Source organism: Poeciliopsis prolifica, unplaced genomic scaffold (assembly GCF_027474105.1).
Source record: "Poeciliopsis prolifica strain line A6 unplaced genomic scaffold, Auburn_PproV2 SCAFFOLD070, whole genome shotgun sequence".
NCBI lineage: Eukaryota > Metazoa > Chordata > Actinopteri > Cyprinodontiformes > Poeciliidae > Poeciliopsis > Poeciliopsis prolifica.
The window spans coordinates 1,598,727-1,625,299 of NW_026562445.1; the positions used below are offsets into that span (position 1 = coordinate 1,598,727).

The following is a 26,573-nucleotide window of genomic DNA, read 5'->3' on the forward strand; positions in this document are numbered from 1 at the left end:
CAGTTTTGGCTTAATTACTGCTCTGAATGTGTTTTTGCCAAATACTCCTTTTTGAATCTCCAGGTAACATTTAATCAATTATTAAATTAATTGGTTATTTCAACCGATTAATCACAGTTAATCTGATTAATTATTTCAGTCAAGATATAATTATATCAGAATACTTGGTGAAAAACATTCAAATGCATCAGGAAATTGATCAATTTTTCATCGTAACTTTGCCCGATTATTGGTGATCATCTATTGGAAACAAGATTTATTTTTATTTCACCACAAACCACAGCTGATTCATTCATTTGCATGTAAACGACTAATCGACGAAACCTCATATTCACCATGTTTCATTGCAGGAGATGTAAAAATGTCATAGTAGTTATGTCTAAAACACTCAAAAGCTTTGTAATCTTTTGTTTTTCTGTGCTCAAAGTAAATAATGACTAAGTTTCGTCCTTTAGATTTACTCCTCCAGATTGCCAACTTTCTTTTCTCTATAAATCTAAGCTGAAAAACATGTGAATGTTTTAGACGAGGTTTTTTCTTAGATTTACCTTTTTGAGCCTTCAGGGAAGAGGACAAGGCTTTTGCATCCAAATTAAAGTGCTCAGTTTCCCACAATGCTCTCAGAAAGCTGCAGACAGTTCTGTTTTTTATGCTGCTTTAAAGAAAAGCCAGTTCTCATTCTTTCGCTGTAGGCCTGATTAAAATATTCAGGTTCACCAGGAATCATGAAACAGTGCAGGCCTGCGGCTGCCTGACCAGATACTTAATCAGAAGAATCAGCATGCTGGGAGTTTTCAGAGGATGATCTAAGCTTCCAAAGTAGAAGTGGGTGGTTTGGTTTGCAGAAACTATTTATATACTCAAAACGTGGCCTCTGGATCCAGCTGTTTTCTGTGTTCAAAGCATGAAGAAGCTTGTTTTCAAACTGGTTCTGCTCTTTGTTCAGCCACGCCAGACGTTACTCCGTTCACTTTTGAACTCCAACGTTTCTCAGCTGCTTTAACTTAAAGGAGTAAAAACGTTTTGTTGGTTTCAGGGAAGTTATCCAGCAGCTCACAGGCCAGGTTGATGCTGACGTTTCGTACAGTGGGACTTGGTCACGTCTGCAGCAACGGTCAAGCGTTTCCACGTTTTCCTTTTGTGATCATCGCTGCATTTGCCTACCAAGATGGGGCGGATCACTTCCGGTTCAGACTTGTGGGAGTTATGCAATAGTTTTTGTTTCATCTGTGAATTAAAACTATTTAGTATTTTTATTGCTGATGCTAAACTGTTCCTGATTTATCCTCCAGTTGTAGTCGACTCTTTCTGCTGCGTACTCTTTTTAATCTCTTGTATTATTTTGAACTGCACTCCATAGATAATGCATGTAGCGGATCAGTTTTACCCTGAATAACCTGAGGGAGTCCTGCTTTATTGCATTATTATTTATTTTCTAAAAGCTGCAACGTAAAGTGAGCGGCTGATATGAATATTTACTGCCTCTGTCAACAGATTCCTGGTCCAGCCAGACTTGCTGGGTGGCAGCACGGCGTGTGCTCCGGTCTAGTTTTATCTTGCAGGGGTTTCCTAACGTTTCATCATCATATTCCCGTTGTGATTTCCTCCTCACCTCGCCTCCTGATTCTCGCCGCTGGTTAATGAGGCGAAGGCTTCATGTGAGGCGGGTGAGCTGCCGCTGCGCTCCGCTCTCAGGCTGCCAGTTCTCAGATAAAGAGAGCGTGCACAGCTGATTTATAAGGCTCCTCCGCTCCGACTGTGAGAGCCTTTTAGTTGATTTAAACAACTTTAACTGTAATAAACTATCATGAGAGAAAATGTGCACCAGCCTGCAAATCACAACCCACCGTTTACAGTCTTTGTTTGCTTTCCGGGCGTTTCTCTGCAGCTTTTCAGGTTTATATGTTTGCCTCCCTCCCATGTCTAACACAGCCTTCCTCCCTTTCTCTGTAAGCCGAAGTCATTTGATAGCAGCGTCGATTTTAACTCCTCCTGTTATTGGATTTCCATCCAGAAGCTCTGGTGTTTCCACAGCGCCTTGCCTCGTCTGTAACTGAACATCAAGCCGGAGAGAGTTCATCTCATTGATGTTAATCAGGTCGGCGGCCATCATTATCATGGAGGAAATCAATGAACATTGCAGAGCAGCAGCAATTTATTACCTGGCTGATAGCAGCTACAGATTTACAGCAGCTGGGGCCAGTATAAATATGAACATTATGACATGGTGTCATATTAGAGCTACGGATGTTTTAAAGGTATAGCGACTTATTTATCGCCACTAAAACGTTTCCCAGGATGTTCACATGTGCCAGATTGAGTCTGAATAAACGTAATAAAACACTTTAAGCTGTGGAGGAAACGGAGCCTTTCATCAGTTTGGTTTGACAGCAGAACCAGAGGCGACGTCACACTGTGTGAGAGAGCAGTCGGTTTTACTTCACTAAACTGGGTTTCTTCAGTATTTAAAAACAAAATAATAAGAAGTTACATTTACAATTGAATGTGAACTTTGAACCCTGATGTTGATATGTGATCCTAGATTAGATATTAATGACTAATCACATGTTGCTGTGTCCTGAAAACACATGAAAATTGAAACATTTTGCTGTGAAGAGGGAATAAAAGTGATTTTGTTTTTTTTGTGCAGGACAGAAATCTGCTTCATGTCATGAGAGGCTGAAAACTCAACAGGTGAGGAAGACGATTCTGGCTTTCTACGTCTTTTTTTATCTCTCTTTCTCTTTTGTTTTTCTATTTTTCACTGTTTCTCCATCTTTCACTTTCCTCTTTCTTTCTCTGTTTCTGTTTTTTTCTGCCTCTTTGTTTTTCTCTCTCTGTCTCTCCGCTGTCTCTATTTTTCGACAAGAAGCCTTTAAAAGTTTATTCTTAACTTTGCCACAGTCTCCATTTAATGAGTTACACTGGGTTATATTATAGTTCCAGTGTTTTTACCTCTACAATAAAGTAAAGAAGGTTTTCTCAAATTATCCTCCCATTGTCAATAAATGGCTGAATGTCTCTAATGAAGCTGCACCCAGAACCACAGACATTTTATAGCCATTAGTGAGATTCTGGTGTATTTTTAGGAGCCAAGTTCATTTAAATTTAATTGTTGTTTTGAAGCAGACTCAGATTTTAGGCACCAGGTCAAAGATTGTTTGTTTGGAATAAAATTCCCAGGCAGACTATCTGACTCTAAATGCCCAATTTAGATGAAGAAACATATTCTAAGAGATTTTTAGTAAAGAATACAGGACGTATGTAGACATGAGCCCTTTTATTTGCAGTCTGTAGTTGTGTCATAAAAAACTTGAAGATGCGTTTTATCATCGTTCCACACTTAAAGAACCAGTTCTACTGACAGAAACTGGTTCCAGTTTCTTCAGCTGAACCAGACGACACGGTTTCCCCCCACGGTCTGCATGACAGACGGTTATTGGTGAAGGATTTAAGGCATTTAGGACGTTGTTACAGCTGCTTTCTCTTCTTTGAGAGAAATCTGGTTTCTGCAGTGTTTCTGCCTCACTTCTGTTATAAATCGCTGAACTCAAACAAAGGCCTACTGCTTCTCTTTCTCTTGCTAACATCATATAAAAGTTTGATAAGTCTGAAGTTGCTGTGTCAACATGTCCCTGCAGAGCTGCTGCTCTTATTTCAACAGACTGTTTCTGTGCAAACACATCAGAGCCTCTGGTTGGTTTAGAAATGGACCACAGGAAGATGAGGCTGATAACAACTCCAAGACAGGAAGTAGTTCTGCTGTAAAGAAAACATTTATTAACCCCCGATGATCTCTGAATATTTGAGTGTTTACCAGACTTGTGTGCAGCAAACAGAATAATTTAGGCTGAACATTTCCTGTGTTTTATCATGTTTGTTGTCAGAAGGATCCGTTTTTCCTCTGAAAGCTCAGAATGGATTCATCTTTTGTTCAATAGTGTCTGTTTCTCAGGAGACTCTGCTACTAAAAGAGTCTCCTGAGAAACTAAACTCAATACTGTACAAGAAATATAAACATTTCTCATTTAAAATGATAAAACATATCTTTTCCTTAATCTACTCAGAAATCTTCAAATCTAATTTTTATTCAAATTTGGTTAAAAAAACCCAGAAAATTTCTTAAGCACCTTTTGCGATAAATTATTAATCAGTTAATCCAATAATCAACTGATTTGTCCTGAGCTCACTGAGAGATGACTTTTTTTCTTTTTACCTCCAGATGAATCCTTTGCTACAAATGATATTGCATTTTAGACATCAAAATATTTGTTTTCTTGTCTACAAAATTTGATTTCTTTATATTTATTTGAATATTGTTAGCAATAAGTCTAAATGGTTAAATGAATTGTATCCATTATCAGCCTGTAAACTTCAGGAAGAGTCTTTCTCTCCAGAAAGTTTAAGAAAAGTCTAAATTTCCTCCACCTTCCATCTGTTTAAGTTTAAATATTAGTCTGTCGTCTCCCACAGAATCTCCTGCAATCTGCAGCAGGTTTTCATGTTTGCAGAGACGCGGTTCGCTCCGCTGCAGATTCGGCCCTGAGGGAAGGATTTCTGTGGCTGTAGAGAGGAGATTGAACGCCTACGTTTTGTCTTGGTGGAGATGTTGCATCCTGCAGGGAGCAATGAAGGACATTGTTCCCAGTTAGTCTGTGGATCAGGTTTATGTGAGAGACGCCGTGTTCGTTGGATTAAATATGCTCCTTTTCCTCACACTGGCTGAATTTGGCTAATTTTTTAAATCATTAAATAGTGAGGATTTTTCAGCAGCTTTTTCACTACGAGGAGTATTTTATTTTCAGTATTTTTAGAGCAGAATTATGAGCATTAATGCATGTAGAGCATCTCTGATAATGATGTCCTAGGAGACGGTGTCATGGCATCAAACATTTGAGCAGCACAGATCTATTTCAGGGGAAACACTGTGGGGGAACGAAGGACCTCACTTCCTAAAAAGTAAATGACATGTCCTAAATATTTTAAAATTATTTTAAAAAAGCAAACCCAAAGCAAAGTTTCTGTTTTATCTTTGAACCACAGCTTGGAAAGGCGGCTGGTGATTGACCTTGCATTATTCCTCCAGGTCCTTTCTACCAATTTTTAATGATGTTTTGGTTGGTGAGATCAGACACCATCATCTGGCAATCTGTTTAATACATGAATTAATATTTGCTTCTAACTTTGTCTCTGCTTCTTAAGGGCAAAAAAAAAGTTTTAGAAATCACACCAAGTTAATACAGGACCTGTCTGACAACATGAAGTAGGATCTGAAAAAGTCAAAAAATTAAGAATGGATGAGAAACAAAGTCATTTGTCTCCCCAAACAAACCGGACTTCCTACAAACTGGAGTTCAATTAAAGTGAACTAAACAGAGCTGGTGTGAATGCATCCTCTGTCAAAATATTGTAGAAGTAAATAAATTTACATGAGTGAAATCTATATCAAATGTCAAACTTTGCACAGAAGCATAGAACTAGGACATGCTGGAGGGACTCTGTTCTGGACTTTCCTCCAGAACCTTATCTTTGTGATAAGTGAAAAAGATTTTCTGACTTTCTGACAAAACATGTTGAAAGAAAATGTATCTGAAAGATTGACAGATCTTTGTGCTGCTGTGCTCTGCTGTCAGGAGTAACGGGTTTGTGATCTACTCCTAGACGTCTTTAGAAAGTGGCAGCAGACACTGAAAGGAGAGATGGTTACAAGAGAGAGGTGGGAGCAAGCACATCTGGTTCTACTCAACATGACTGGGATTCTTCAGAGTCGGGGGGAGCCGGAGTGAGCGAGCGAGCGAGCGAGCTGGTCTCCTACACCACCGCCTGTCCGTCCCAAAGGACTTTGGATCAGAAACAGAAATCCAAGATGTAGAAAATCTGATGCAACCAAAGGGTGTGGAAACATTTCAGACTCTGGTCTTCAATCACACCCACTTCGGTCAATACTAATGTTCTTTTCCACGTTTCAAAGTGGAAAATACTTTCATGGTCTCTCCAGCTCCTTCTTGGCAAATCTGTAGCTAAACATCAGATTTTTAGGACAATCCAAGAATTCCCAGACAAGACTAAAAACAACTCACAGACTGAATTTATTAGACCTGCTACTAAAGTTAAAACGGATCCAGGTTGAGTCCACTGGAGTTGCACCAAATCATCTTGGCCCCTGATGTTTTTTTCTGTTCTAGTAAAAGTTTTGGTCTTTATTATCAGATTTAACCGAGCTAAGAGGTAAACCAGCACCAGCCTTTCTCTGGGAAACAATCAGCTGCACAAACATCGTGATCATTAGTAGTTTGATTTACTCAAGTTTCCAGCAATTTTCCTGTTAACATCTTAATGTCATCTGGTTAAAAAGGTCAAATCACAAATGATCCATCTAACGAGACAGAAGAAGCACGTTGTGGTCACTGGAAAGCAGTGAGCTTAACGACTAAAAGATATCTCTAAAAATACATCAAACACAACTGATGTCTGTCTGACCCAGGAGTGACCTGCCTGACCCTTGGACTGATGTCAGTCAATCCTCCTGTGTTTGACTGATACACAGAATCCAAAATACAGAAGACTTAACAACTACCATGTCTGGTGGACATGAGACATCTTTGTGTCATTGTTTTGTTGAAAATACTAATTAAACTCTTGGCATTGCTTCTTCCCAGTCGGCCATGTTTGTTTACCTCAACTCGTGTTTGAGATTAAAAAAAAAAAATTTCCCTCATACATAGGATAAGCAAAACTCTGAAAAACATATAATTATTAGGAAAGTGATGCCATCGGTTTCAAGCACCTTGAAGTGAGAATTTTTCATCAGCGCAGATTGAGTGTTTGCATAGTTTAGCTGGGACTTTTGATATGAAGTCATTAGCAGTGGATAAAACACCTGTAGGTCATTTTAGTTAGCATTTTTCACACTAGTCCAGATGAAAATGTTGGACCTTCTGGATGACAAGAGGCTGATACTAAAGATGACCATAAATATCTAGAAAAAATATTTACGGACATGGTGACCAGAGAACATGGAGGAATATAGAAAATATGTAAATGTAGAGTTAATGACTTGCTTCTGTCTGATTTATGATTTTCGGAGAGATTAATTTTTAAGTTCAAAACAGCCTCTCACACCAAGGCCACCTCCACAGAAACTAATCGCGCATACAGAAGGCCTTTAAAAGAAATAATATTCCAAACACACAATCTAATCAGAAAAGAACAGCAACCTCTGAAAGCTGCAGCAGTGGAAATCTTAACTTGTCTCTCTGTGTGCCAGAGAAAATGAAATGCCAAGCCTGGCTAAGGACATAATGAAAAAGCTATTATCAGCATAAGCTTTCATCAGCACAGCATTCAGTCGTGTTGAATACGAACTGATTCTCTCATCTCGTGCCGTTCCAATCTGAACGCTGGGATATTATAAAGGAGGTGAGATAAGAACGAAAGATCACTTTTTTCCAGCTGAAGACATGCATCAGCACATTTACTGATGAGCCGGAGCTTTCACAAACAGACGCTCTCGCAAAGGCCAAGACAATCAACGCGTCGTCGTCTCTTTAATTTACGAAGCAACTCTATGCATTTGAAAATCTAGATTTGCTTCCAGTTTTTGTCTCGCTTCTCATTTTCCTTACTTTATTTTGCATCTAATTATTGCCATTCTCTTCAAGTCTCCATCCATCAGCCAGGTCCAGAACTACAGTCTGAATTCAAATGTAGTCTCCTCATACAATATTCACAGCTACTCTGAATAATGCATATTACGATACAATATTCGGACTATTTACTGGGTGTATTAGGCTCTAATGAAGACGGGCTGATGTCTATGAAGGAGGCATCAATTTGTGTAGAAAATGTCAGAAGACCAAACCAAAATGGTGCAGAAACCTTTAAACATTGTTTTTTTTTTTAAATACTTTCTTTTCTAGCCAAGACTCCCAAAGGTTTTGGCCAAGCACTTGCCGTCATTCACAGTTTATGAATCTCATTTAAACCTTTTGATGCAGATTGATTCAGGTCAATGTTCTGTGCTGCTTACATTAGATCTGATGTCAGCTTTTGGCCAATTGGCTGGTATTCCAGATTCTGCTTTTAAATGACAGTTTGGTCTTTAATTCAACTCCAGTCTGTTAAGGTCTGATTCATTTGGGGAGGTGTGAATGTGTAACTGGACTCCTACAAACCTGGATCTGATTTGCTTGAAGTGAAGTGTGGCTTGGCTCGAATTGATGTGAATTACAAGCTCTTTTTTATCTATTTTGCCTAAAATGGACCACTTTGTACCTTTATTTCTCTGGAATTGTTTTTCCTTTCTTATGTGGCTAACTTTTTCTCTCCAAACATCGTAGACGCTCAGACGCTTCCACTGGCACAAATCTGTTTGGTTTCCATATCGCTCCAGGCCTGGTTGTCTCACGCCAATAGAGCCACATTCAACATTCTCAGTCTGGGGGTTAAACAAACGGCTGCAGCTACTTCAATATTAAATAATATTACAAATATAGTTGCTTTCCATCTCTGAATTGTCAAATAATTTACCAATCTTGTTGTGTGACACAAACAAACATGTTTGGGAATTTCATGTTTTTATCAGTTATTTTTAGAAATTTATCATAAAAAGATTATTTACAGTGTCCCAGTGCTTCAGGACAGGGTATCTAACTTTAGCCAACATGTTGTTTTTTCCTCACATGGTGTTAAAAAAACATCTGATTTTCCTCCGATCAGCTCGTCTCTTTCTGCTTTGTGTCACTAAGTGGAAAGCTGATCATTTCCCCTCCTGATGACTCTTCTGGTGAAGCAGACCCAGAGCAGAACCCCAGAGGGTTCTGACCCGGATTCCTTCGGCCTCATAAACAACCTGATTAGCTGCGTCTGTCCTGTGATCCGGCGACACGGAGCGCCAGCAGAGAGGGAGACCAAATGCTGTTTGGGAAACGGGTCGACAGGACGTTGGGTTTTCCAACTTGTGCTTATTTTTTGTGATGTTTTGCAGCTGATATTGAGCCGCAGGACAGTGTGGGAATTTAGCATTTCTGCATGCCTGAAATCCAGAGGGAACCCAGCGCTCCACTGCTGCAGCTTCCTGCTCTAATTGTTAAAACTCCCACACAAACAAGCCTCTGCGCACGCTCGCATTTACTTAATCATTCACACATTTTGAATGCTTTGCTTAAGGCCAACTTATCCAGATGATCGTAGAGTTTTCACAGAACAACACTGCAAAAACACAATCATTAAAATGTATTTTATTTAAATTTTAATAAATTGTAATTTAAATTTGTTACAAATTCTTTGAGAATTAGCTAGCTTGACAGCTTGTTCAAATATCACTCTAATTTTGATATAACTAACTTATATGTACATTTTGAACAATATATAGGAGCTTGTTTTAAATAAATAATTTCTTGATATTGATGAAAAAGTAGTAGTTCTATTGACAGATGATTTAACTTTTAATAAGGGGAAATTGTCTTGAAAGTAAATTTATCTGCTGATGTCAATGTTTAGAAATTGTTTACTGAAAACAATCTCCTCTAGTAAGTTAGTTTTGAGTTATTTCAGATATAATAGCTCTGAAATAGTCGTTAGAAATTTTATATTTTGCTTTTGCAGGAAAGCGCCTTTTTTTGCATCGTTGTTTGTGTTCTCAGAAGCAGGTTCTCAGGTCCTCCTCTGCTTTCTGAGCAAACATGCAGCACGCTCTGGGTGTTGATGCTGCAGCCGCTGTTTGGATTGTCTTTCTTGGCACATGCCTCCTGACCCGTGGTGTGTGTGTTTGTGTGTGAAACAGAGGGTGTGTGTTTTTTCCTGGCATCGGGGTCAGACGGCCAGCAGATCTGGACCTGCTGAGTGAGCCTGTCCGCCGTCTGCCTGAAAGCTGAAGGAAAACTGCTGTCCACTCCTTCAACGATACGCATTGAAAGTCATTTTCCACCCAAATTATGGACTTTATTATAACAAGAATAGGGATGGATGCAAACATTTTTACTGCATTTGTAGCATAAACTTAAACTAACAAAAGTTCAGAGAGACAGTCATATTTAAAATAGTCGAAAAATTTAAATTTTAACAGAAGTGCCACAGGGAGGCGCTCTAGCTGTTGGTTTCCATGGTGATTTTATTAAAATAAATTCCTTCAATGCCTTTTGCAAGAAGGAAACTAAATTATCTTAGCGACTGCAAGATAGGAAAGACAAGAGAGCATGAAGTCTGGATATGATCTCAAGAAAATAACATTATAGACTTTTTAAAACTTTTTGGAGTTTTTTTTTTATACAGAGGTCAAAGGTGGAACCTTCGTAATGTGTCCCTGGTACGGCCATAAATCTGACCCCCGTCTGTCAATTACTCCATCCATCCATCCGTCCGTCCATCCATCCATCCATCCATCCATCCATCCATCCATACTTCCATCCATACTTCCATCCATCCATCCATACTTCCATCCATCATCCATCCATCCATCCATCCATCCTTTCATCCATCCATCCATCCATCCACCCACCCCCAGAACTTTTGTATTTATTCTTTCATCTGAGCCAGAATGGGTCGATGGTTCTGGAAGTTTGGCCTGGTAGAAGCAGGAAATCTGTGGGAACCTCCATTGTGTCCAGATCGGATCGACTCCGGTCCAAACACTAATAAGCCCGTCTGCTCCTCTCAGCTCGGCTTCACTGGGTCCAAATCCTTTCAGAATAAAATCCTCCTGATCATTAACCGGATCCCTTAATCCCAGCCGACGCCGTATCGGCTGCCAGAACCGTTCTCAGGTACGGATGATGGAAGGGAAAACCGGCGGACTGATGCGCTGCCATCTGGATGTTTGGATCAGAACATATGGCCGGCCCGTCTCTGCCATCCAGAAGCATATGGCTGCCTGAGATAGAGAGGAGACAGAGCGGGCGGTTCTGCTGGGCAGCACCGAGGGCCTCCGGATCGTTAGAAGAGCTGCCAAACAAACTTCACAACACACACACACACACACACACACACACACACACACACACACACACACACACACACACACACACACACACACACACACAGCCTCTGCTCGTGGCGGCGTGCGCGACACTGATTCCTGTCCTCCATGAGTGAATAAAGCTACCTGTAACTGGGGCTTATTCAGCATTATTTCTCTTTCTTCTCGCTGCGTCTCATTTGCAAATAGATGTTCTTGTTTTAAAAGCGTTCGCTCTGCTGTTGAGCGTGTTATCGTTAGTGGAGGAAACACAGCGACTGCTCTGGTTTCAAATTAAAATGCCTTCAGTGGAATGTGTTTCCTGATGAAAGGCCGTGTTTGAAGCGGGCAGCGCTCCAGCTTTCCTCCATTCTTTCTCTGCTCCCAGATAATACAAGATTTCTGGCCGTTTCTTTGAATTAATTATGAGAAATAATTATGTTTTACATTTGTGTATAAGCCTGGTTTCGTTGTGATACAAAGGCGTCTCTGTAGCTGGAAGCTGGATTCATTATCACACTGGAACCTCCAGAGGTTTGGCTTGATCCAGATGTTCAGACGGTTCCGATGAGGGAACCAACAGACTAACGAATTCCTTTAGGATCCGTCCGTCCGTCCATCCATCCATCCATCCATCCATCCGTCCGTCCATCCATCCATCCATACATCCATCCATACATCCATCCATCCATCCATCCATCCGTCCATCCATCCGTCCATCCATCCATCCATCCATACATCCATCCATACATCCATCCATCCATCCATCCATCCATCCATCCATCCGTCCGTCCATCCATCCATCCATACATCCATCCATCCATACATCCATCCATCCATCCATCCATCCATCCATCCATCCATCCATCCATACATCCATCCGTCCTGCCAATATTCCCTTTTTGTCCTGCTGGCTGTAATTATCAGCTTGGGTCTGACAGATCAATGCTATGTTGTGTATTATTGAGAGAAGTAGAAAAATAATTGTTGTTTTTCCATTTTTTTTTGCTAAACTTCAGCTGAAAGTTTAGCTGAATTTCTTCAGTTCAGCTAAACTTTTATGGTTTCATGGAACATCTGGAGTCTGACATTTTAGGTTCTTAGCTGAAGCTCCGTCAGATTGTTTGAAGATCACCTGTGTGTCTTAATCCAACAGTCCTGCCTCAGATTCTCAGTCTGGGCTTTGACTATGCCATTCTAACCCCTGAATCTGCTTTGATCCAAACCAGGGGTGTCCAGATCGTGGCCCCCAACTGCAGTTCAACAGTAATGCAAACCTCTTGCCTCCTAACAGATATGTTTGTCTCTTTCAGGAGATCGAGGTCATCAGAGGTCGCTCACTTTGATCAGGTAAGGATGCTTTTATTTTGAAATCAGATCATCTGTCTTTGTGCACTCTGTCGTAGTTTTTCTTTTTCTGTCTGATGGCTGCGTTGATGTTTTAACAGTCAGTATAGCTGCTGTCTCCAGCTGAATCTCTGTGTTTCTTTGTAATGATTCAGGGTCAAAGGTTAATTTCAGGCTCCAGGCTGTTTCTCTAACACTCCTCACAGAGACGAAATCATTACTGAAACAACACACTGGTTTTTTTTTATCACCTCGGGGTGTTTTATTGTGACTGTGTGATAGAGCAGCAGAAAGCAGAAATCGTGACGTGGAAAGAAAATGATGCTGCAGTTCTTGACAAATAAAATTAAAAACCTCATTTTCATTCACCTCATTTTATCCAAACCTTTTAAAAGTTCCAGATTTAGTGAGGAATCATAAAAACAAAAGCTGGATTATAATCTGACTGATTTTTATTGTAGTCCCACAAACACAAACGCTGCTGTTGAATTCATTTGTTTTGGACACACGTCACAGAAAAAGTGATTTTTATCAATAAACTGCTCACAGCAACACCATTTAATCTTCTTTTGAAAATAATTAATATTTACTGATACTTTAATTGAACAAACAGTGGAGGAAATAGTCAAAAAGTCATTCCGACAGCCATTAACCGGAATTTATCACAATAAACGATAACTATATGATAAATAACCACTTCTAATAATATGAGACTGAACGTCCCCATAGCAACACACGGTGGTGGCAGCATCATGTTGGTCAGACGCCATTTAATCCTAGTCAGAGGCTGCAGAAGTCTTGAAACTAGGTTGAAGCTTTACGTCCTAGTCAAAGCCCAGGTCTAAATTTAAGTTGAAATCTGTAGCCAGGCTGTGACCTGATGAACACAGATGTTCTCATCAGTCTGAATTTTCTGTTTTATGAAGGAGAATGAACTGAAATCAGACTTTTTACGGTTTTACCGCCAACACACTAAATTATTTCAGTGTTTTTCCTCCAGCAAAGAATCTGAACAGTTTTCTGTGGAGGTTTAAATTTTAGACCAGTGGAGCCATTTATCAGCACTTCCAGTTCAGATAAGGAGCCAGAGGCGTCAGAAACCCTTGCTGGACCAGAATCAGCCCTCCCAGTGTGACCAGTCGATTTAAATGGCCGTCACATCTGAATGTGTGGTTTTCTATGATCCGCTCGCGCTCTGCCAGCTCGCATTAAAGCGTGACGCCTCTGTGTGAGACTTTCCTCCCTCCATCGCCCGTCATGGCCGTCATTTCCAACACAACTTCTACTCAAACCTTTCCTCAGTGCACACCTTTGTTTACTGGCTGATTCAGTTTCATCATTTTCATTTCAAGTCTGGAATAGAGGCAGATTCCTTCAGTTGGCTCATTCCTTTATGAATAAGCTGACAGCGAGTTTTTATTACCTGGACAAAAACTTTCAAAATGACCTTTAGAGATGCACCGATCTCTAAAGGTCATTCTGAGGTCATCAAATTCATTTTTAACTGAATTTGATTATAAGTCAGGATGTTAGCAGTTCATAATTCATCTGGGTCTTTAAGACTTTCCTTTAACTGATCGACTATTTTCTGGTCTGGAAGTGCTGTTTCGAGCTTTGACTGGGCCACTCTGGAAGCTAAATGTTAAACCAGTTTGAATGTGTTTGGGATCAACATCCATTTGAGCCCAACTTTTGATTTAAGTTAATCTATTTAAGGTTGAGTCTCTTTTTTTATTATTCATCTGCTTTCTGCAACACACCAATAACCCCTCAGCATCATGCTGCCACTGCCGTGCTCGACAGACAGGGCAGTGCTGAGTTGTGTAAGATCTTCCTCTTATTAGCATTCAGTAGAAACTAGGAGAGAAAAGCTAACGTACCAGGAACCCGAGAAAGTTTTAATGAAGCCGTATCTGTTCAGTCAGTTGGGTCAGAGTTCTGGTCTGCATGTGTGGGTCCAGCTGACTGTTGTGTTTGGCCAAAACCCAGTGTTTTTATCGGCCTCCGACCCGGACCGGAGTCAGCTGGACCAGAGTCAGCTGGACCGGAGTCAGGACTCGGTGTGTGTCCATCTTCTTCACCGCTTGTTAATTTATGACCTTAACCATGAAAAGAGACAAAGAATTAAAGATGGAGGGAGAAAACTGGGCCGATGGAAAAAGTCTGGATGGTTTAAATGTGCAGAGAATGAAAAGAGAAGAAAGGCGAAGGCGTGACAGACTTGGAAGGCAAACTTGATGACTTGGAGTTGAGTTTTATCAGCTGCCAACTGCTGCTGCTGTGGTGTGTGTGTGTGTGTGTGTGTGTGTGTGTGTGTGTGTGTGTGTGTGTGTGTGTGTGTGTGTGTGTGTGTGTGTGTGTGTGTGTGTGTGTGTGTGTGTGTGTGTGTGGTATCAGGCTTGTCGTCAGTGTTTTACTGGGTTCAGTCTGGACGGATGAACGCTCATGTGCTTTTCTCTATTTTCTTTCCTGCGGCCTTTCTTTGGTTGCGGACCAGAGGGGCAGCGGAGCTGGCCAGACGTCTGTTTTCTATCAGCGCTGTTGCTAAATCTTAATGTTCTCTGTTTTAGAGCTGAGCAGAAAACAAAGCCGCTGCTTTTAAGGATTTGGATCCGTGTTCTTCTGCTTTCAGGCTTCGTTTAGTTTGGATCCGATTCTAAGAGAGAATTTGTGTTTTGGAGCTGAATTGCGGTGTTGATGAGAAATGATTGGTGGCTTCTAAGAGTTGTTACAAAGAAAACTCTGAAAAGTGTGGCATGCATACCCAGAGTTGGGTACTAACAAAGGTAAATGTAATTGAGTAAATGTAACATTTACTCAATTACATTTACCTTAGTACCTTTTTTTTACTATGTTGCACTTTTACTTTTACTTGAGTAATTTTATTAAGAAGCATTTCTATTCTTGAGTAAAATTTCTGGATTTTCTACACACTAAATGAAAAACTTGTTTTAACCAAAACTTCACCAGACAGACACACACCTGGACTCTCTGTTCAAGGTTCAAGTTTGTTTTTGAAAGGAACTGATTTGAAAACAGTTTCATTTTCTGATTTTGTTTTTTATGACACATTTGATCATTTTGGTCCTTAAAATGACAAAATTTCCACTTAACTTTATAATTTGGTCCATCTAATGTAAGTGTTAAGGATTAATCGATTGATGATTTGATCAGTTACTCAGTACTTTAGTAAAATCTTTGTGTTCTCTACCCACCGCTGACAGTTACCACCCAACACTTTGTATTATTTAGCATATTTGTTTCTCTGCTTCCCTCAGTTGATGATAAATTTGTGTGAAAATGTGCAGAAAACCCAGTTCAGAGGAGACGTGTTTGCTGTTTGTCCTTCACTCCTGTTTAGTTCATCTCTGTGCTTCTGGCTTTCATCAATCAGCCATAATGAGAACCTAAAGAGCCCTTAATAGCTGTATTAATAATAATCACGGCTCGCGTGTCATTTTCAGCTGCAGGAGAATCACAAACACCCAGCAGCTGTGTCTTTTCTTCCATCTGGCGCCCGCCCTGAGGCGTCGCTCTATTGTTGGTCCGAAGCAGCACTTTGTTCTTTCCCAGCAGGAGTTGGCTGTCGCTCCTTTGATTGCTTTTTCTCTCCTGAAGACGGCTGAGTCAGAGATACCTGCGGCTCGCTGCTGTTAAACAGCAAACTGAAAAGGTTCCAGTGGAAAGTGAGGAAGAAGAGGAGGAAGATGTTTTCACACCTGATAGTCTGGTAGTCTGAGTTCGATTAGGCAACTTTAGTTACATTTTCAGCTTGTGTAGTTCGAATTTATATTTCTTTATTTGAAAAACATATTCCCCTCCTCGCCTGCGGGGGCGCTGCACTAAGAACTACTAAAGGAATCAACACAAAACATCTAAAGAAGACACTGAGCACAACTACAAGCTGGTATCAGATTATAACGGTTAAAGGATTTTTTTTGTTGATATAAAAACGGCAATGAAGAACGAGAATCACGTTCTGCTTGTTCTCGCTCTCTTACGCTACACCAGTGCTTCTCAATTATTTTCCGTTATGCCCCCCCTAGCAAGAAGAAAACTATTCGCGCCCCCCACTCCCCACCGCGACTATCCATCTCTGCATAACATTTTTTCATTAACATTAAAGAAAAAAAGAAAGACATATGGTCAAACTTACAAAGAATAACTTTATTAAATCGTGTTTTAAGTCTGCAACAGAAAAGATTTTAAGTGCATCAATGCCTGAAATTAAAAATATAAATCCATGTCTACTGCTGCAGGCAATATCAGCTCCTCTGCTATGGTGTGGGGCTTTTTGCACTGCACAATTTGGTACGCCACCTTATATGATGCTAGCAGCGCTCGATGGTTTACTGAAGTAGCCTTCACAAAGCGGGATGACTGTTGGCAATATTCAGCACGTTTTCGCTGAAAAAACTCTAGCGGCTTATCGGCGTGATTGGGATGTAACGTATTTAAGTGACGCGCTAATTTATTTGGCTTCATGCTGTCCGCTGCGAGCATTTTTAGACACAGCAAACACAGCGGTCTTTCCTCTTCTCCAACTGTAGTCACAGTGAAGCCAAGCGCTAAATAAGATTCGTCGTATTTCCTCTTCTTAGCTTTCGGTTGACTTTCTGTTGTCTCATTATCTTTGTCTCTCTCCGCTTTTCTTTTCATCCCTGTGAAAAACTTTTTCATGTTGGGGGTTGTTGAATAACGGACGCCATAGACAGAACGCAGTCGGAGCTTTTTGTTGACGTAACACTGCTAACCAAGGCAAACCTGTTGTCTTGTAAGTCGTAAAATGTTGCACTGTCGCAAACGTGACAGAAGTAACAATGAGAGCGCCACTGCCGCCTACTGTGCGCAATTACACTTTATACTAGTACGGCCAAAAAAAAAGCCTGTTCCCCAGGATCACACGCGCCCCCCCAGGTATCGCACCGCGCCCCCCAAAGGGGGCCCGCCCCACTATTTGAGAAGCACTGCGCTACACGCAGACTGGTTGCCATAGCAACACACAACACCACCAATATATTTCAGGATTCAACATCAAAAAACACTCAAACATTTCCCACACAGAGAACAGAACATTCAGTCCGTTAAAGTGTTGGCTTTAGGCTGGATGTTTATTTTATGATTGTTAATAAGTGATTGCTGTGGTAGATTAGCTACTATTGGCTAAGCTAACACTGCTGCGGTTGATTAGCTACTGCTACTATTGGCTAAGCTAACACTGCTGCGGTTGATTAGCTACTGCTACTATTGGCTAAGCTAACACTGCTGAGGTTGATTAGCTACTGCTACTATTGGCTAAGCTAACACTGCTGCGGTTGATTAGCTACTGCTACTATTGGCTAAGCTAACACTGCTGTGGTTGATTAGCTAATTTAAACATCTGCTCTCCTGTTGACCTGTCAGAGTTGGTGTTTTGGTCTCCTTTAATATTATTATTTTGTAACTGAACTGAAACACAGAATTCCACAGCTTGTCTATAGTTGCAGTTGTCATAGTCAAGCTAGCATGACCGACTTCCCTCTCCCTTGCTATTTTTTTAATTAAAACTTTTTCCTGACCTTGTTATCTAGTTGTAGCAAAGCACTCTGTCCCATCGTTAGCGAGCAGCTTGTTGCCCTCCAGCAGGGAAATGGGGAGGAATGGAGGGAACCAACGTGCAGGACGTCATGATGCCTGGGGTCCATAGTTAACTTCCTACTTTCGGTCTCTGATCCGCTTGCATTCACTTTGCATTCAAACCAAACCAGTTCACTTGAACCGAATCAACACAGATGTGTTAGGTTGGATCAGAGTTTGCTTTTTGAGCTCCATTCCTCGTTCACGCCTTCCCAACCGAACTGGAGTCGGATGAAAGCGAACTGACGCTGTAATGGACGACAGCAGAGACGCTGTGCAGCTCTGATGGCTTTACCAGCTTCCTCTCCGCTCTTTCAGCCTTTCATTCCTCTCTCTGTGAGCGAGGGAGTCGGCCCCCAGCAACAGGTTCAGATTTAATGCCTTTCACATATGAAGACAGGACCCAAATGAGTCATGCTGCAAGTGAAACGCAAGTTTTTTTTCTTTCAGCAAATCTGAGTTCAGCACAAAGTTTTATTATTCATAAACAAACTGAAGCATTTTTCCACGCAAGCCGCAAACTATAATGCTGAATTTCTGCCTGGAAATTGAATCCTTCAGCCAAACTAAATGGCTTTTAGTCCCAGTGGGTAAAATACACTCAAAAAGAATTTTAAATAGAAATTTAACCATCTCAACCCCGAAGCTGGAGGTTAGAATAAAAATACCTAAATTAAAACCTTAAGTAATGAAGCTGCTAAGATGCATGTTGTAGAAGTTTCAGATGAGAAATTACAGTTAGAAAGTCAATCAGTACGAAAACATTCACCCAGAACAACAGATTCTGTTTGGTTGCAAGGAAAGAAACGTTTCAAAAGTTAAAACTTACTTCAAAAATCTTTTATCTTTTAAAAATTGAAAAGTTGCTCTCGTATTACAGTGAGTTTTTTATGTCTAAATATATTAAATATATATATATATTTGGATATGTATATATACCATTTTAAACTAGGATTTAAATTTTAAACTTTATGAAATTGTATGTTTAAAATTTAAATATTGTCATTAAGGCATAATTACATGGATAATTACATGGAATATTTTCAAATTTCTTGTCAACCTTCAAATGTAACTAGATACATTTACTTGAGTAACTTTTTAAGAAAAATACTTTTACTTGAGTATCTTTATTTTGATGCATCTACTCTAAAATTTCTGCAGTTTCTGTTGAAGTTTCATAAGTTCTTTATCTTTTTGTCTGATTTTGTTGTTTTTTTCATTGTCATTTTGGTTCTTGAACTACCAAAATTTTCACTATTTTTACATTTTGGTCCATCTGATGATCCAATTTTTAATTGTTAAATGATTGATCATTTGATCAGACTCTGATTTACCAAGTACTGTTTTTACTTTTGAGTCATTTCTTGGATGGCTACTTTGTACTTGAGTATAATTTTGCGGCGAACCTCAGCAGAGACTTCCTGTTCAGCATGTCGTTGGGATAAAGGCCGACAGCATCCAGAGGACCGAATTATTACATTCCCTCAGATATTAATTTCTGCCGGTTTGTCTCCCATTCTTCTCCCAGCTCCAGCGATAATAAACTTTCTAACGTTTGCCACAGGCTGGATTTTTAATCTCGCGGATCGTTTTGATCTGCAGAATCATTCGCTGTCATCGTTTTTGAATTAAAGCCGTCTTGAATCTCTGCAGCTCTGCCTTTGTTCACAGGATTGTGCAGCTATAAACAATCACTTTTCGACTTATTCGCCCCTCTGGGTTCTGTTAGTCAGAGTGTTTGTCGGCTTGTGAAAGTCTTAAAATGTCTTTAACGGCGGCGTGCGGACTGGATTCCTCTCCAGCTCGACATTTTGCTTATAAATGAGGTTTTATTTGTCTTGTTAGAGCAGCAGCAGCAGCCAGGTTTAAAATGATTTAGAGACAAACGGAAGACACAAAGTCGTGAGAGGACAAGACGAAGACCGCAAAGTCCATCCAGTCGTCACCATTATATTTACATTACCTGAAAATAGTTTCAAACAACATTATTGTTTATCGCAATAACTTCTGGGAAAATTTATCGTCCAGTGAAAGTAATTATCTTGACCGGCAGAGAATCTCTTCTTGTTGTTGCAGGTTTTTCCATCCGCTTAACTTTCCATCCTTGGAAACTGCTGCCCAATAGCAGCTATCTACATGTTGGTAATAATCATGTTTATCATCGGTTCCGTTAAATAAACTGCAAACAATCAGTAATACGACTTTAAACGGATCAACTCGTTCCCTCCTGTGTATTTGCTCCGGCTGTTTCATTTTGGGAGTTGTTTTTTGTTCTCCTGCAGAATGAAATGTTGTTTCTGTGGCGTTCGGTCGGCGCCTGGAGCCGAGCGCTCAGCCATGCAGAAAAGACGGCAGCGACTCCGAGAGCGGCCGCACCAACTGTGATGAATAGTTTGAGTCGCTGGAGACGCTTTGTTGCTCACAAATCATGATTGGATTTTCAAAAAGGAATGCTAACAGACTCTTATTATCAGCAGCCAGCGGAGGAATGTGTGTGTGACCTGAATGCTGTTTTTTCTGCCCTCACACTCGTCCCTCAGGAATAAATTGAGGGGTAAAGTAGATGGACTTCATTTGCTCTCCCCTGGATGTGGAGTGAGCGCGAAGGAGATGATGAGCTTTTGTTCCCCTCGCCGGCGCAGCGAGGATCTCGGCTCATCAGAGGTTTCATGGCCTCCATTAGAGATGAGCGGCGTGTCGCCGGCTGCAGACCGCCTTAAATCGCCTCCTTAAACTTCTTGTCTTGGGATGAAAACCTTTCAGTCGAAGTTTTTGCTGCAGATGGTTTAGTTGGTTGTCAAGTTTAACTCCAAGGTTAGAAAATAACAGTAGATGGTAGATTTCCTTTTATTTGCCAAAATATTTGCGTCAACATAATCTCTGATTATTGATTGATTTCATTATTTTTTTTACTTTTTTTTTAGAGCTCATTTAAAATATTGGAAAGAAAAACCAGCTTGTGAAGATGGCATGCTATTGCAGCTAATCCAGGACTTGCATTCATTTTTCTTTGTGCTGATTGGTTGAAACCCAAAGATCAGACATGCAGATGTTAGCTTCTGCGTTAGCACAAACATGTTTGAAGCTGCTTTTGGTGTTTGAAATATTAAAATATAAAACGTTTTAACCAAAACCCCACAAATACTGAGTCCTCTGTGATTCTCCAGCATTAATTCAGTTAAATGCAGTTATGTCGCGCCACTTCAGAACAAATGTTGACAGAAAGTAATTTTATTCCCACCAGTTTAGCTTGTTGATAAGTAGTCCCAGTATTAATTGTGATAAACAATCATGTTGTTTTGAAACAGTTTTCCAGTAAACTGTTGTTAACAGGCATCATTTATCCACAATCAGCAGGTTTTAAATAAAAATAGTGGCTTCTACCGGGAAGCTGAAACTGGGTCATCAGCCGGTCTTCCATCCAGAACCTTTGACCAAATCAACACAGTCACAGTTCAGAAGACGATAAATAAACCTCCTTCCTTAGGGTTCGTTCACAGCAGCCATTTTTAGTCTGTTTTTATATAACTTCAGTTTGTTTATTTTATTTTTTTATAAGCTGGATTGCAAGCGCCTCATTTCTGAGGAGCAGATTTATTTCTAAAAGTTTCATAGTTTATGTATTTAAAGTCAGAGAGCGCCAGCAGCAGAAACGGCTCCTGGTCTTCAGCCAAAGACTAAAGAGAAATCACTAAACTCTGACGCTTCCATCTTGTTTCATCTGGTGAAGCAGGAAGTTGCTCTCATTGTCTTCAGAGGTTTTTGTGTCGTGTCCTTCAGTGGTTGTTGGTGCAGCGCCCCCACAGGCCAGGAGGGGAACAAATTGCTCAAGGAGTTTGGTTGGTTTGAGAAAGAAAACCACAGCAGCTGGAAATTGAATAAACGTTGAAGTTTTGGTCCAAATCAAACAAACACTTAAACTCTGACTCATTCTTTTCCTCCTCAACTAAAGGTTAACAAACAACCTCACAGCTTTTGAACACATCCGCTTCAGTTACTGATTCTTCCATTCAGCATCACCATTTAGCCAAGACTGTTGGGTTTGTTGGTTTTCTATTGTTTTACTGCTTTTACTGGTAAATTGGGGAAATGAAACCAGTGCCTCAGCAGTTCACTGTTGGCCTATTCCTGTTATTTTGATCTTCATCTCACAAATTCACGGTTTTCTTTTCACTTCCTTCAAAGTACAGAGAAAATCTGAGCCTTTAAAAAGCATCAAAGATGCAATTAAAAATATTCACAGATTAAAAATAATTGTCTAGATGGTTTACAACTTGCATAAAGTGCTTATTCATCGAGTTTTGCAATAAATCAGTGACTTCTTCTGCTGTGTTGGTCTGTTTGGGGTTCATGAAGCGTCCCGTTTCTAATCACCTCTAAATGCATCGTAAAACTTGTTTGTAAGGCGATGTCTCTTCCTCTCTGCATTGCCCTTCTCTCCTTTTTGGGAGGATCTGACTCGTGTCTCGTCCCCTCCCCTCTGGACAGGCCAGGATTGTGAGGATTACCCGGGTTTTGTGTTTCAGCGAGGAGAAAGATGAGAGGGCAGGGGAAAGATAAGGAGGAGCGAGGAAGAGGAGCGTGTTGGCTCACTGAGTGAGGATGGAGGGATAAAGATGGAGGAGGGGAAGAACTTCTGGGATTCTGGAGTTTTTCCTTCCCTTTATCGTCTCTGCTGTTGAGTTTTTCTCTCGCTGCGCTTCGTAAAGCTCCGGCTTTTACAGACACAACCTCATTATGGCAGCCGAGTGTTTTGAGACTACAGAGTGGAAATCCAACACCAGACACACCCCTCACTGTGGGACTCCCACACACACCCCATCAGCTCTAATTTACAATAAATCACATTCACACTCCCAGACATGGATTCAGAAACGTTTCATTTCTGCTTCTCAATTCACAAACAATCATCATTTATTATGTTTATGCAGTAAAATGGAAAAGAAAACGTGAAGTTTTCCACATTTTATCTCGTTTTAACAACAAATCTTATCAACATTCATAACTATAAAATATTTGACCCCTTTATGCTGATGATGTCATGATCTCTCATTGCAGCAAAAATCACACTAATAAAATTGCTACTGTTGCAAAATGAGCATATTTTCTACTGAAGTTATTGTTAAACATCATTATATCGTCTGCAAATAAACTGACATTTTTCCGTGTCCTTTCCAACAAAACACTTTGGGAATGATGTCGGCTTACGTCAGAGCTGAAACCAAAAGTTTACAACTTCTAATAGATCAACTGACGTGTTTAAGTTAACAGATGCTTGATGAACCATTATACCCAGTACAGACATGATGGGAATGTCCGACCATTTTAGTGCTCAGGAATGAGACAAATTCTGGACCGAAATGTGCAAATTGACTCCATAAATAATCCAAAGACCTTGAAAAGATGCTGCTGATGCTACTGAAACCGATTAGTCCTGCACCGGCATCATCTGAACGGCCGCTCTGCAAAAGAACCAGTTCCCACAGTTCCCAGTTCTCTACTGGGACGAACACTTTCAGTTCTGGAATAATTTTGCTGATTCAACAAAAGCATCAAAATTAAGTTCTTCTCCCCCTGAAAAAAATATAAAAAACAGAATAAATTGTAAACATGAAGTGAAATTACTATTGAGATGCACAACTTCAATAATATCAGTAGCTAAATGATCACAAAACAATCAAAGTATCAGAATGAGAAATCCCAAATTTCTCATTCTGAATAATAAGCATCAGAGGAGGAGAGGCGCCATTATGGGGAAATGACTGCAAATAGTCAATAAAAGCAGGAGAAACAAAGAAAGATTACAGACAAACATTAAGGAATCAGCAGAAATGAGAGGAAAACAGAACCCAGAGTGAAGTGGCGGTAAAGAAAAGCTTCCCTCCATGTTGGGGCTGTTATTTCGGTGAGGAGGTATCCGGGGGTAATTAGCCCCCTGCTGGTGACCGCGGCTCTCTGCCGTGATCAATGGACCCGCAGAACCGGCAGCAATGTTAAGACGTTTCTAATACTTTTCTGGAAAGCTCTGGACTAAAAATGCAGGAAAAAGCATCAACTCTCCACCCCCACTTGCCCCGATGCCCCAAAATAAAACAGCGCCTGTTTAATTTCATTCATTTAAAGCTGAAAATCAAACCAAACTCAGTTTAAATGATTAATTGGCAGTTTTCCCTCCAACCTCCTGCAGCCGCTGAACTGAAGATGACAGAATCAGAAGCGTGACGTTACATCGGATAACATCCTCATATCTCCTGGTTTGTCCTTTTTCTGTCTCTCTTTCTCCATCTTTGCATTTGTTGCCATTCGTCTCTCGTCTTATCTGCGTTCCCGGCTGTCAGGCAGCATCTGCGATAAGAAATGGCAGCTGGATCGGCGGGACGGACTGCAGTCGACTGTCACTTTGCGTCTTTAATTTGGAAAACCATTCGTCATAGAGCCACCTGCCTCTGGACAGTGGACACGCTTTTCCTGCTAAATACGGGAAAAACCGTGTTCTGAGTCATTATAGTTAATCAGATCATCAATTACTGAAATAATTAACTATTGCTGTTAATTGTAAAAATGGCTTTTGAGTCTGAATACTTCAGTTAAATTGTGCCAGTTTTTATCCAATTAATTGATTAATCATGAAAATAATTAAGTCTGTAAAGATTAATCATTTATCAGAATAATTGATTTCTAAAATAATCATTAGTTGCCTCCCTGTTCATAATGTTGTGACCTTATATTGTTTTTGTTAAACTACATAACAAATGTTTGAAAATATTTGGTAAATCTTGACTTTTAGTTACTTTAACATAGTTTCATTTTGTTCTCCATAAAAATGTTTAATTATTTGGACAATAATTAACTTTAAATGCAACACTAGATTTGCTGAATTATGTTTTTTACTTTTAAAACTTAATTGATGGAACATAATTTTTTTACTTCAATTTATTATAACTAATTTTACTTTAATTGTATGCTTAAATTTAAACTGTTAAACTTTCAACTTAAATTTTAAACATAAACTTAAACATTTTTGTTTTATGCTGATATTAAACTTTTGAGTTTTGGTAATCCCTAAATTAGTTAAAACTTTAATCTCGCACTTTCTGTTTTCTGTCTTAAATTTGAACTTGAACATCAACCATGGACTCGACTTTAAAACTTTAAGTTTCTAGAAAATTTCTGGTTAAACTTTTATCTTCATCAAATTGAGCTAAAGGTTTAACTGCAAGCTTAATATTAACTTCCAGGCTTTAGACCAGAAAAACATTTTTTCTTTTATTTTTAAATGTCACTTCAAGCTGTTTTTTCCTTCTCCTTCCAGTTTTCATCTATTTTTATTTATTTGCATTAAAATTCAGTTTTATGTTGGAAATTCATGTCCAATACAACAAATTACCAATTTTATTTGTTTTTGCAAAATGTGCTGTTGTGATTGGCCAAAGAGTCAATTAAACAATCTATCAATCTTTGGATGATACTTCTTCATAAAACTTTAGTTATTTTTATTTATTTATTTTCAGTTAAGTCTGGACATTTTCTGACCATAACTCTGTTTCTTGCACCAGTTTTCCCAGCCTGCATCCGAGGCTGAGGCGGTTAAAACCCAACAAGTTCAGGCTGAGACTCTGGAACCATTTCAGTGGAAACCAGGAATGTGTCTCTAAGTTTTCTTCCTTATCTGGTTTGGGGTATTGAATCAAAACGGTGACGTTGGCAGCAGCAGAAGTGAATCGATGAGATAAAAGATGCTGAAGAGTTCGATAGAGATGAGGCGGAACCGCTGGAAACGACCCATAATCAGCTGAACTCTTTCAACTCCTTTAAAATCGCCCGTCTTCGCTGCCTGATGGGGGATTTCAAAGTTTCCAGGGTTATCATGAGTCCAACAGATAGAGTGGCTGTGTTAGGAGAAAAGACTTTAAAAGCAAAAACCTCCCATCTGCTAAAAATATGTTTCATATTTTCCCAGTTAGGACGTCAAAGAGTTTTATAGATGAACTTTAAGGGCAAAACATTTATAACTCTGATGCTTTATTTATATATTTTTACCCCATTCTTCCACTGACAGATAAAATTTGGACTTCACAACATTAGAAAGTCATGAGGTTTCAGCTAAAATATCTGCCTGTGTTCTTTTTTCTCTTTCTAAGCTGTCTGAACTTTTGCATTTTTGAACTGTGACCTGAACCTTCAGAGACACATAAAGTCAGTTACCAAATCAGCCTTCTATCACCTGCAGAACATCTCCAGGGTTAGACTAATGTAGAGAAACACATGCATGCTTTTATCCTTAGTTGTATTGATTCCTACACCACTGACTGTGTTTCTATTTACCGTATATAATTGCACAATTTATCATTTCAAAAATAAATTTTCTTAATGGAAACAGAAATTTTGGAGGAACTTGATAGAGAAAAAATTCTGCCAGGATGAAAAACTCTGTGTTTTTGGTCATGTCAAAATTTATTTCATAAAACTGCAGTGGATATACTTTTTTCACATTTTACAAGTCATATGATCAACAACCAGATGTTACCACTGGCAAAAACCATGAAGAAGACGACAGGAAGTGGTTGGCGTGACATGGAATGGCATGTTTTTAATAATCTCTGCATGAACAAACTGATTCATGTGATTTTAATTATGTTTTCATTTAATGGAAACA

General features: G+C 39.8%; 1 protein-coding gene across 1 annotated transcript in view; it reads left to right on the forward strand.

The window, feature by feature from the left end:
- Positions 1–26,573, forward strand: part of LOC129351869 (plexin-B2-like) — a 104,049-nt gene that overhangs the window by 28,974 nt on the left and 48,502 nt on the right. Inside the window, 2 exon segments of the mRNA XM_055020690.1 lie at positions 2,656–2,694; positions 12,268–12,304. The gene's annotated coding sequence lies outside the window, so the exon portion shown is untranslated.